The following is a 13,390-nucleotide window of genomic DNA, read 5'->3' as shown; positions in this document are numbered from 1 at the left end:
ATTATAAACTCATGAAACACCGGACAAACATACACCAGATTATAAATTCCAGAAACACTGGACAAACATATACCATATTATAAACTCATGAAACACTGGACAAATATATACCAGATTATAAACTCATGAAACACTGTACAAACATATACCAGATTATAAACTCATGAAACACCATACAAACATATACCAGATAATAAATTCTAGAAACACTGTACAAACACATATACCAGATTATAAACTCATGAAACACCGGACAAACATATACCAGATTATAAATTCTAGAAACACTGTACAAAAATATACCAGATTATAAACTCATGAAACACTTGACAAATATATACCAGATTATAAACTCATGAAACACCGGACAAACATATACCAGAATATAAACTCATGAAACACTGGACAAACACATAAACCAGATTATAAACTCATGAAACACTGAACAAACATATACCAGATTATAAACTCATGAAACACCGGACAAACATACACCAGATTATAAACTCATGAAACACTGTACAAAAATATACCAGATTATAAACTCATGAAACACCGGACAAACATATACCAGATTATAAACTCATGAAACACCGGACAAACATACACCAGATTATAGACTCATGAAACACCTGACAAACATATACCAGATAAACTCATGAAACACCGGACAAACACATATACCAGATTATAAACTCATGAAACACTGTACAAACACATACACCAGATTATAAACTCATGAAACACCGGACAAACATACACCAGATTATAAATTCTAGAAACACTGGACAAACATATACCATATTATAAACTCATGAAACACTGGACAAATATATACCAGATTATAAACTCATGAAACACTGTACAAACATATACCAGATTATAAACTCATGAAACACCGGACAAACACGTATACCAGATTATAAACTCATGAAACACCACACAAACACATATACCAGATTATAAACTCATGAAACACCGGACAAACATATACCAGATTATAAACTCATGAAACACCATACAAACATATACCAGATTATAAATTCTAGAAACACTGTACAAACACATATACCAAATTATAAACTCATGAAACACCGGACAAACATATACCAGATTATAAACTCATGAAACACCATACAAACATACACCAGATTATAAATTCTAGAAACACTGTACAAAAATATACCAGATTATAAACTCATGAAACACCGGACAAACATACACCAGATTATAAATTCTAGAAACACTGTACAAAAATATACCAGATTATAAACTCATGAAACACTGGACAAATATATACCAGATTATAAACTCATGAAACACCATACAAACATATACCAGATTATAAACTCATGAAACACCGGACAAACATACACCAGATTATAAACTCATGAAACACCACACAAACATACACCAGATTATAAATTCTAGAAACACTGTACAAAAATATACCAGATTATAAACTCATGAAACATTGGACAAATATATACCAGATTATAAACTCATGAAACACCATACAAACATATACCAGATTATAAACTCATGAAACACCGGACAAACATACACCAGATTATAAACTCATGAAACACAAGAAAAACACATAATTAACACTGGAATTAAGGAATGAATTTATTATGATGCAAAAGTTTTCCGTCTTTTTTTTCTCGTGGTATACCTCCATCCAACGAAAAAATAATAAATTCATTCCTTATCATTTAATATTTTAAAACGTTGAGTTTATGTGATAAAACATTATTTGTTTGGAGTTGAATTAACGAATTATTCTTGGACTACATTCTATGTCATTTCGAGATGGTTGTACACTGTAGTAATTTGTGAATACACAACTTTAAAAAAAAACTAAATCCGGTAGGCCTAACTGTTGTTTACTGTTGAGCAAACGGGTTCCTTGTGGACTGAAGAATTCCAGTCTTAAAAGGATAAGTTAGAGATAAGACCTGTTGAGAGAAAATTGCAGGAATTTTGTTGAGTGGAACTGAAATTCAGTGCAAAGTTCGATGTCGGTACTAACGGAAAGCGTGGGACACGTGCATACATGTAATCATGACGTGGGATGCTAGGTAGGGTTCTCTTGAGGGTTGTCACGACTTCCAGGTAGACAAGTGAGTGTTACAGAGGGTTTTTGGAGTTTTATCAGTGAATTCCTAAGGCTGTGACACCTGTTGTAATGTCGTATGGAAGCCTCGTTTCGGTGTCCACTCATATACATATTTTTTGTTGTTGTCATAAACATATTATGCCAGAGTTCGAAACCATAGTCGTTAAGCCCGGGCTACGATATTACAGTATCTCTGAGGCAGTGTGCGGAGTATCTGGTATCTGGGTTTGTGACATGAAGGAAATTGTTGCACGGTGCAACCTGGACTATTGTCATCCCCTGTTGAATACATTTAACTCTCAGCCCGAAATTGCAGAAGCAGACGTATGTTGTTTGGTTGGAGGGGGGGGGGGTGTCCTCAAATAGCCATGTTTATTTCATTTTGCATAGTTAATTATTATTTATATTTGATATTTGTTTGTTTTTGTTTAATAAATTGATATAGATCAATATAACTGGTAAGGTCTTCTTTTCAGGATTCCCAAATCTATATATAAATATGAAGCATCCAGAGGAATCCCCAACATTCCAATAGAAAGTAGTTCCTGCCATTTATTTCTTTTTTTCGTTGGATACAATATTCCAATAATTTTTCAACCAATGAAAAAGCGTGTAGCATGTAAAATTAAATGATGATAAAGTCATAAAATGCTAGAAAAACATAAAACACAAAACATGTATGCCTGAAACATAAAATCTTAAAACACTGGAGAAACATGTATACCTGAACATAAAATCATAAAACACTATACCCCGATCCAGGACCTGAGTTTAAATAAGATTAGGGTATGCCTCGATTGACAATGGTTTTCTTGGGGTGAAAATTTTCAATATTACCCTCAACTACATACATTATTTATGTATCATTATTAACTATAGAATTGATAGTGAATATACCTGTTGGAAAATTATACATTTCAATGTGTTCGTAACAAAGGAGTTCAAGAGAAACATGTAGGCTAACTGACATATGTTTCATTTTATCACTCTGGTAGATGATAGAGTGAATATTGTATGTTTCATTTTATCATTCTGGTAGATGATAGAGTGAATATTGTATGTTCATGTCATCACTCTGGTAGATGATAGAGTGAATATTGTATGTTTCATTTTATCACTCTGGTAGATGATAGAGTGAATATTGTATGTTTCATTTTATCACTCTGGTAGATGATAGAGTGAATATTGTATGTTTCATTTCATCACTGTGGTAGATCTTTGAGCTAATATGGTATGTTTCATTTCATCACTCTGGTAGATCTTGGAGCTAATATTGCTGGAGGAAAGGAAGAGGAAGTAGAAACGTCTGGAGTTCCGTCCACAAACTCGGGTAAATCAGCAGCACTGTACCGGAGTTCTGCTGTCAATGAATTACAGCACCAACTAGAGAGTATACAGGACGAAAACATGCAGTAAGTTACCATAGTTACAAGGTGAAAATGTCGAAGAATGTGGAAACATTTATCTCTGTGTTGAAGGATACAATTACATAATGTGGATAGTATAGAGTTTTATTTAAAATATTTACTCTCGTAGAAGTTAACACCCCCACCCCCCCAAAAATAAATAAGAAAGATTGTTTGAATTGTATTTGTTATGAATGTTGTCTTTTAGTACTAATCAATAGAAAACAGGAGACTACTGTTCACCCAGATCTTGCATTTCTTAGGTTGCTACAACAACTGGTGGATGTTAACAGAATTTATGGTGATGTTCTGCGCAAGACCATCGAGGAAAAGAAAACTCACTTAGAAAATATGCAGTAAGTTAGACTTAAGTTAGGACTTAACAGAATTCATTGTGTGTTTCCCATGCTTGACTAAATCCTAGATGGATGGGAGTTTATGCTACATGTACGTGTTTGTGCAGCCAGTAATGATTTCTTTTGCAACAGAAAGAGAGACTTGTAATGCAAACTTAAAAGTCACATTTCATAAAGAGGGGGATATTGAAGTAATCAAGATTGTGATTCAGGGGAGACAATATACTGATAACAGTTGTTTTTATTCTCCCCGAAATTTTTTCGGAGGAGAAATGTTCGGAGGAACATAATTTTATAGTCACAGTTGCGTTTGTCCCCCCGTTCATCTGAGCTGTCTCATATCTCCTAAACATTTCATTAGAAATTAATCACACATATTCCTTGGGGACAGGGACTTATGGACCAAAGTCATTTTGGAAAGGTCAAGGTCATTCAGAACCTGTACTTTTTATAAGGAAAAATTTCCTTATTTCAACAGTTGTGGAACAGGTGTTGGTCATATATCACACAAATAAGTAAAACTTGAAACAGGCAGGTTGCTTTCAGACAAAGGTCACACAAAGTTATTTTGTAAAATTATACACCCCTCAACATATACCTTGTATATAAAACACTTCATTTCAACCAATTGAATTCCGTGGAGATCCGGGTTAGAATAGATCCTTAGTACCCCTTGCTTGTCGTAAGAGTCGACTAAATGGGGCGGTCTTTTGGACGAGACCGCAAAAACCGAGGTCCCGTACGTGTGCCACGATAAAGATCCCTCCCTGCTCAAAGGCCATAAGCGCCGAGGATAGGCCTAAATTTTGCACCCCTTCACCAGCATTGGTGATGTCTCCATGAGTGAAATATTCTCGAGAGGGATGTTAAACAATATTCAATCAATCAACCAATTGAATATGTCAAATTAACAGGTATTGATCATTGTGCGAGTTGTCTGTCATATGAAGTAGTTCATTGGTTAGATGAAGTTCCGAAAGCATCCATCAGTTTTATTGATATTCTTGTTGTTACATAGTAAATGATATATAATTAATAAACTTAAATGTTTCAGTGAAATGCCTGTACTTTGTGCATTTAATGATTTACGTGTATATCACCCTAACCCTGAATCTCGAACAATGTCTTGGGCATTACATACAGAGTATTTATATTTCACACATTTATACCGAGTACTGAAGTCTCCAACCCTGACTCATAAACACATTGCTTATATTTAGAGTGGTCACATCACTGTACATTACTTTTCTAGAAGGATAATTTAATGCTGATTTCATTGTAGAGCGCTGACCTCAATAAACAGTGTATCGTCTGTCACTGCCAACAGTATCAGAGGCAGAGGTGAGATTTAATCTGTCAATAAAGTGTATCGTCTGTTATTGTCAACAGTATCAGAAGCAGAGGTGAGATTTAGTCTGTTAATAAACAGTGTATCGTCTGTCACTGCCAACAGTATCAGAGACAGAGGTGAGATTTAGTCTGTCAATAAACAGTGTATCGTCTGTCACTGCCAACAGTATCAGAGGTGAGATTTAATCTGTCAGTAAACATTGAATCGTCTGTCATTGCCAACTGTATCAGAGGTAGAGGTGAGATTTAATCTGTCAATAAACTGTATCATCTGTCACTGCCAACAGTATCAGAGGCAGAGGTGATATTTAATGTGTCGGTAAACATTGTATCGTCTGTCACTGCCAACAGTATCAGAAGCAGAGGTGAGATTTAATCTGTCAATAAACAGTGTATCGTCTGTCACTGCCAACAGTATCAGAGGCAGGGGTGAGATTTAATCTGTCAATAAACAGTGTATTGTCTGTCACTGCCAACAGTATCAGAAGCAGAGGTGAGATTTAATCTGTCAATAAACAGTGTATCGTCTGTCACTGCCAACAGTATCAGAGGCAGAGGTGAAATTTAATCTGTCGATAGTTCTTTTTTATCAACATCTGCTTCATGCTTCTAAACCAATCTCTATCAATTTCAGTTCCGTCCATTCATGAGCCACCTGATGAGGCCTTGGTCATATGGCTACGTGACAGGAAGTTTGACGAGGACATCATTGATACGGTAATAGTCACATTAATAGCATCTTGTCATTGATACGGTAATTGTCACATTAATAACGTAATGTCATTGATACGGTAATTGTCACATTAATAACGTCATGTCATTGATATGGTAATAGTCACATTGATAACGTAATGTCATTGATACGGTAATTGTCACATTAATAACACAGTAAATGTCATGTCATTGATACGGCAATTGTCACATTAATAGCGTCATGACATTGATACGGTAATTGTCACATTAATAAAGTCATGTCATTGATACGGTAATTGTCAGATTAATAACGTCATGTCATTGATATGGTAATTGTCAGATTGATAACGTCATCTGATTGATACGATAATTATGATGTATTGTGTTGTATTAATTCCTTCATCCGTGAACCTGTTTTAAGGGTCATATAAATACACACAATTAAAACAGGCAGGTTTTGGTGAGTATGATAGAGTTTGATGTGAGTGATTGTGATAAGACTAAGACCCACTGTACCTTCATATTGACCATTGAGTGACCAAGGGGAAGATCAGCTGATTATTCTGAAATTTCTCTGTCTCGTCTAACTCCACATTTTAAAATGCTGTGCGATAAGAAATGAGATTTAGTAACCTGAGGTTTAGGGGTAGGAAAACTCAGTGATTTCCTTTTATGAATCTATAAGAATGTGCTTAAGGAATTTAAGCATATATTAAAGAAAATTCTTAGGATTTTTATGCATACATGTATGACATCTGGGGTTTAGGGGAACTGAGACTTGTGGTGACTTACAGTGTAGGTAAGAAAATTGAGACATTATAACCTTGGATTTATGAATAGAAAAACTGAGATGTTGTAACCTGGGATTTAGGGGTAGGAAAACTGAAATGTTGTGATCTGAGATTTAGGGGTAGGAAAACTGAGATCTAACCTGGGATCTAGGGGTAGGAAAGCTTGAGATGTTGTGATCTGGGATTTAGGGGTAGGAAAACTGAGATGCTGTGATCTGGGATTTAGGAGTAGGAAAACTGAGATGCTGTGATCTGGGATTTATGAATAGGAAAACTGAGATGTTGTGATCTGGGATTTAGGGGTAGGAAAACTGAGATGCTGTGATCTGAAATTTAGGGGTAGGAAAACTGAGATGTAACCTGGGATCTAGGGGTAGGAAAGTTTGAGATGTTGTGATCTGGGATTTAGGGGTAGGAAAACTGAGATGCTGTGATCTGGGATTTAGGAGTAGGAAAACTGAGATGTTGTAACCGGGGATCTAGGGGTAAGAAAACTTGAGATGCTGTGATGTCGGTTGAAGGGATAGGAAAACTGAAGATGTAGTACTCTCCTTTGCTTGCAGATAACACGGGAGCAGTTTGTGTTGAATGATCTCCTGGAGATAGTGCGCTATGAAGACTTACAAAGACTAGGACTCAGGTCTGCATTTCTGTTTTACATTATGAGGATTTAAAGAGTCTGTATTTCTGTTTTACATTATGAGGATTTACAGAGTCTGTATTTCTGTTTTATGTTATAACGATTTACAGAGTCTGTATTATTTGATGTTAATGATGCCTTACAGAATCTGTATTACTGTTTTATGTTATGAGGATTTACAGAGTCTGTATTTCTGTTTTACGTTATGAGGAATTACATGGTCTTTTTTCTGTTATTATTTTACTGTTTATGTTATGATGATGTAATGTAGATTGAAGTTTATACGTAAATAATTTGATGCGGCAGTTTTTGCTGTTCTGATGGACTACAATTTTAATTTCGATCTTCGTCCTTTGATGTTTCTGAAGTAACTTGACCTTTGGCCTTTTACAGGGGTGGTGTTTTGTGCCGATTGTGGCGGGTGATACAAAGTCACAGGAAAGACCATGGCCTGGAAAAAAGGTCATCAGACAGGTAACAGGTCAAAGGTCACCAGACCAGGAGGTCACCGATGAAGACACAAATCCTGCCCAACAGACAGGTGTTGTTTCGTCAGTCCTTTCACTCAAGTGTGTCTCCCACAATTCCATTGTACAGGATTTGACTTACAATGGTCAGACATTGTAACTCAAAGGAGGATATGTGATAGCAGGCTTCTGGTCATGTTGAGACATCTCACAGAGAGATATGTGTCACATGACAGTCACATGACCCATTATCTGCCTTGTCACAGTTTACTGCCCATGGGCTTGTGTTATACGACTGTGTTTACAGATATATATGGAAGTTTAGAGCATTTCGTATTCCACCTTGTATCCCCATTGTTGTTTGAAACTTTTCATTCACTACTTTCACATTATCCCCAAGATGTTTGTTGTCTGTGATGTTACTGTGATGTTTAAGTGATTGAGAAAGCATTTTGATTCTGTGATCGGGATGATGTGAATAAATGGATCTTGTTGAACGTGAGTGACATATCATAAGAAAACAGTGTTCAGTATATCAATGATGAAGGAGATGATGATATCAAATGCGATAATCAGTATTATCAGACTGTCAGTTAGTATTGAATGCACTTGTCTTAGCTTTACACATTCAGGGTTCAAAGGAACATATAGTTTTACTGACATTGGAGGGGCATTTCAGAGTTTGTTTTACAAAGTTTTTAATCATCAATCCCATAATTTACACCCAGAAAATTAAACCGTTTAGTGATTTTTTTTAGAACTGATATGGGGTGTTTTAGATTGCTTCAGTTTATGTTGATCATATCTATCGGTTTTAAAGCTTTTTTATCCTCGCTTTTATATCTGACTGTTATGATGTGAAGTTTTTATTGATATTTTATGAATGGTTATATAATTTTGTGAGATTTTTATTAGGGTTTTTGCTGTTTTTGTGTCAGTTGCATAGCTTGATTGACACACATGTATATTTCTGTCTGTGTTGTAACACTGATCAGGCCGGCTGTCCGGAATTAAATATGAACAATAATTCGCCTGATTTGCATTGTCCCATCTTGTAATCAAGGAGATGTCGACTACATGGAAATGTTGAGTAAAGGTATCAAAGACACTTTAACAATGTTTACACAAATTTTGATTGAAATAGAATGTAAATGTGGTTTGGGACTCCCTACCAGTTCCTGATACTTATGTCAATATATGCATAGCTGTAATGGTTTGTGAATATGAACTCTGTATCTATTAACTGAAGTCAATATATGTCATTGAATAACTGTTAATGACCAATAACCACCATAGTTCTGGTCATTCTGACGTTTGATACACGCAGTGACATATACCGTGTGACCAGCATGGCTGACCTGTTGTAATATTTTGACCAACATTTTCCACTGTTTTCTGTCTCTGTCAGTGAAAATAGTTTGTATTATATATAGGTATACATATATCATAAGTTTGGTACAAAGGATGTGGTCTTACATCGGGAGAGTTGACATTCTTTTATTTGTATACTGAAATCAGATAGAAAAAAATCTTCAGTAAAATGGCTAAACAAATTGTCTCAAGATTGTATGTCACCATAGGCATTGACATACATGTAATAAATAACTCTCACTGATACGGCTATGAGCCCGATGCCTAGGTCAAAATGTATGGCACATTATGCAAACCTGGCAATGTCTCTACATAATTGATAACGTTTCGAATGATTTATTGATGACACGGTACGATTTCAATCTTTGATTAAATGGTAGCATACATTTTTTTTTAGTTAAGATTTATTGTTTACCCTTTCAAAGTCTGCAAACTCACTTTTTTATATGTGATATGCACTGTTTTTGGGAATCTTTTAAAGTATTTGAAAATAATTTTGTGACTATACAACATGCATGATATCATTGCATTAATTAAATTTCCATCATTTATAAAACATGAATATCGCACAGTGTCATATTGCCTTTTTCTACTCAATATGTGCATAACAAATTTTCATTTTTTTTTGTGGTGACAAAGTTTCTTATTTGTAGTTTTGAAGAATTTAACGAAGTGATTACTATATGTGTGCTTTTTTTTAGCGTAATTAAAATTTGGTGCAGTTGGAGCTTGATATGCACTGTTTGATTTGAGTATGATTTAACACTTCTTCTGTAAATGATAATGAATATAACAGGATTTCTTATATCAGCCCTTTTCCATCACCACCAATCCCACTAAAATTTGAATATCACTAAACTAAGTACACGTGCTAGTGCAATATCTTTCTAACACCCATTTGTGAAAAGTTTTTTTTTCCTCTGATGAATGTGATATTACAATACTTTGTAGGAAACTTCGTTTTAATTCTGATTCCTCGTTTTCCGTTTAATTTTTTTTTACATTTGATGAAATTGAAGATATATTCTCCCTTTTCAACTATATCGATGATGTCCTTTCTTTTGACCATGTTCAACCCTATATGGATATAAAACATGGTTAGGGTATTAAAATGATATTTATAGAACTATGGAAATGTAGGGCAGTACAAAGATTAAACATCTTAGCAGTGCTTATTTAACTTCTTTTTTTTCCAAATGGAGTTAGGTTCCATTTCACCCAAGCTCCCAATAGTTATCGAAGGCATGTGTTTGGAGTCTGTAATTAAAGATTATTTTTCGTGAATGTAAATTCCAAAATTGTGCAACGATTCTTATCCCATTTAATTCCCAAAATCCTAAACTTCTGTAGAATCCACCTTCCTTCCAAACTAAAAGACAGATTGATTTAGTTAAATTTAAGACCCTCTTCAATAAATCAAATGTTTTTCAGAGTGTAATAAAAATGAAGAATCATCTGTGTTTTCTTTTTAAGTACAGCGGTATTATTGTGTCGCCTGCATTACGCAGTGGCGACATATAGGGATCACTATCCATCGTCTTGCGTCGTCGTCTGGTGTCGTCGTCGTCACAAAAAAATTCTGTCACAGTTTTCTCAAGAACCACATGGGGCAACTCCCTGATATTTGGCACAGCGCATCAGTGTGGCCAACTGTATTGTGTAAGACATTTTCGAATCTGTCGCTTATCAACTTCCTGTTTGCCGGGACTTAGAATTTTTTACAGCAAAAATATTTCTGTCACAGTTTTCTCAAAAACCACATGGGGCAACTCCCTGATATTTGGCACAGAGCATCAGTGTGGCCAACTGTATTGTGTAAGACATTTTCGAATCTGTTGTATATAAACTTCCTGTTTAGTGACAAAAACCATTTCAATAATTTACTTTTTCAACATTATACGTGATATATTACATATAGAATGAACTAGCAGGCGACACATGTCTTCCGGGGAAGACTTAATACTGCGTGTTAAATCATGTAACAGTCAAGTATTTTCGCCAATAAACTGTCCTATTGAACATTTGTATTTACATACATTTTCAAGCGGTTTCCTATTGTTCTACATACAGTCAACATCCTCAGAACTATTGCTCTTGTGTATTGCACGCTGTGAAACATTTCATATAATATTGTACAGGTATCAGACTCTAGTTTTACTTGTATATATATGTGTATAGACAATGACACTTGTTCTACATCACATAAAGAAACATAATTTCTATTACATACAGAAAGAAATACAATTTACATTGCCTACAGAAATAACAATTTGCATTGCCTACAGAAACACAATTTGCATTGCCTACAGAAACACAATTTACATTGCCTACAGAAATACAATTTGCATTGCCTACAGAAATATAATTTACATTGCATACAATTTACAACACGTACAGATGTATAATTTACATTACAGCCAGATGTACAAACTGTTAAAACATACTCCAGGATCTATATCTAATCTAGTATTGATTTAAGTTCCATGAACTATCCCTAGATAGGGCTGCAGTAGATGTCCCCCACTTCCATTAGATATCTGTAAGAATACTCTCCAACAGAAACAGACTGACATAACTGATTATACAGTCAACTACATTTATAGTGAAGTCACTTATCCGTAACTATATGTTATATTGAAATCGCCTAATATGTGTAACTGTTATATTGAGGTTAAATCCCCAGTAAAGCTGTTTATATAGTCCGACATTTGGTATATTGAACCTTGCATGAAAAGGTGAAGATAACGAACAGTGATCAATTTGTGGATGGGATGAACAATTCATTTCCGGAGTAGACTGTACATGACAACTTTTTAATAACTAATTCTAAAATTATGTGAGCAAGCTGACTCGAGAGAGAGTTGTGGCCAGGGAGACTTTATCTTTCCTTTCCCGGTGATTCAGTAGTAGGTATAAAGATCATAGTTTAATTTAAAAATGAATATTGTTGGTTTGGAATTAATCACAGGGGTCAATGGTCAATCTGCTGTGCTTGATGAATATGTACTGACTTTATTGCGTGATAAGTTATGTAAGAACTATGTAAACAGAGGACATTGTCAATGCTGTTGATGTAAATGTTGAGTGTGATTGGAAGGTGTAAAGTGTTACTGATGTGATATGTAATGTTGGTATTGCTGGTGCAAACTCTGCTCAAACTTACAATGTCTAATAATTAATCTGTTTATTAGAATAGTTAATCATAGGTAGGGATTCATCGCCAGTTTCAGTGTTTTAGTGAAAGTTTCTTGTAAGCCATTTCACCAAACCTCCATAAAGGTGTACTGTTAGATGATATATGTTTTTATTTGCCGGAATAAAATTATATGTGTAATTATTTGTCATTTCAAAGTTATCTACAACATTATGTTGTTTCAGTCCGTTAATATGACGGATCATTTTATTATGTTTGGGAGTGAAGATATTGATTTCTGTTAATGATAAGACAGTTTTAAGATGATGCATGCATTTATGTATTTGAACAAATTATCTTAATTTACGATTTGATCCCCAGTTTATGTTTGTTGCTACTTTTGTTTTGTTTAGAGTGGGATGGGCAGGGATTAATCATGATATCATTATGCTCGATAATGTAGTAAAATCAAGAATGAGTTAATCGTGGAGTTGTGTTAATTGTTTCCCTTCCTTTGGTAAGACATGCATTGTGTCGGCACGTTTGGTCGCCGACGATCATTCGTGCCGCTCGTTTGGTCGCCGGCGACCATTCGTGCCGCACGTATCGTTGCCGAGCGACAGAACGTGCCGTGGGGGTGGGCACGATTGGTCGCCAATTTTAGGCCATACCCGAACACGAATGGTTGCTACCCAAGCCCCAACTCCAAAACCCCAACTTTGCTTCTTTTTTCTCCTCAGCATCTATTCCCCTTCCTTCTCTTCCTCCCTTTTAATCTCCTCCAAATTCTTCATCAATTTCTTCCGGTTTGATCAAACCGAACGAGTATTTTGAATTGCCAGATTATAGCTATAAGTGAGATATGGCGCTTTCTAATACCCTTCGATTAACAATCGTATACTAATGGACGCTCCCTAGAAAGAATCACAGCACATCTTATTCAGATTCGAAACAGCTCTTTAAATCTTCGACATGTTTCAAGTGTGCAGATAATATAGGGTCTAATTTTGCATTTCATAAATGTGGTGTAAAAGGGTAGGCCTACAAGAGGAGAGAGTGCACGA

At 35.3% G+C, this 13,390-nt stretch overlaps 1 protein-coding gene and 1 pseudogene across 1 annotated transcript in view; one reads left to right on the top strand and one right to left on the bottom strand.

The window, feature by feature from the left end:
• LOC130046656 (mitogen-activated protein kinase kinase kinase 15-like) overlaps positions 1-12,679 on the top strand; it is a 66,938-nt pseudogene extending 54,259 nt beyond the window's left edge.
• Positions 1-13,390, bottom strand: part of LOC125673012 (uncharacterized) — a 1,263,960-nt gene that overhangs the window by 1,113,615 nt on the left and 136,955 nt on the right. The gene's annotated exons all lie outside the window — the stretch shown is intronic.

Source organism: Ostrea edulis, chromosome 3 (genome assembly GCF_947568905.1).
Source record: "Ostrea edulis chromosome 3, xbOstEdul1.1, whole genome shotgun sequence".
Lineage (NCBI taxonomy): Eukaryota > Metazoa > Mollusca > Bivalvia > Ostreida > Ostreidae > Ostrea > Ostrea edulis.
Note: the sequence above shows the minus strand (reverse complement) of the source record. Positions and strands in the feature narration are given on the sequence as shown.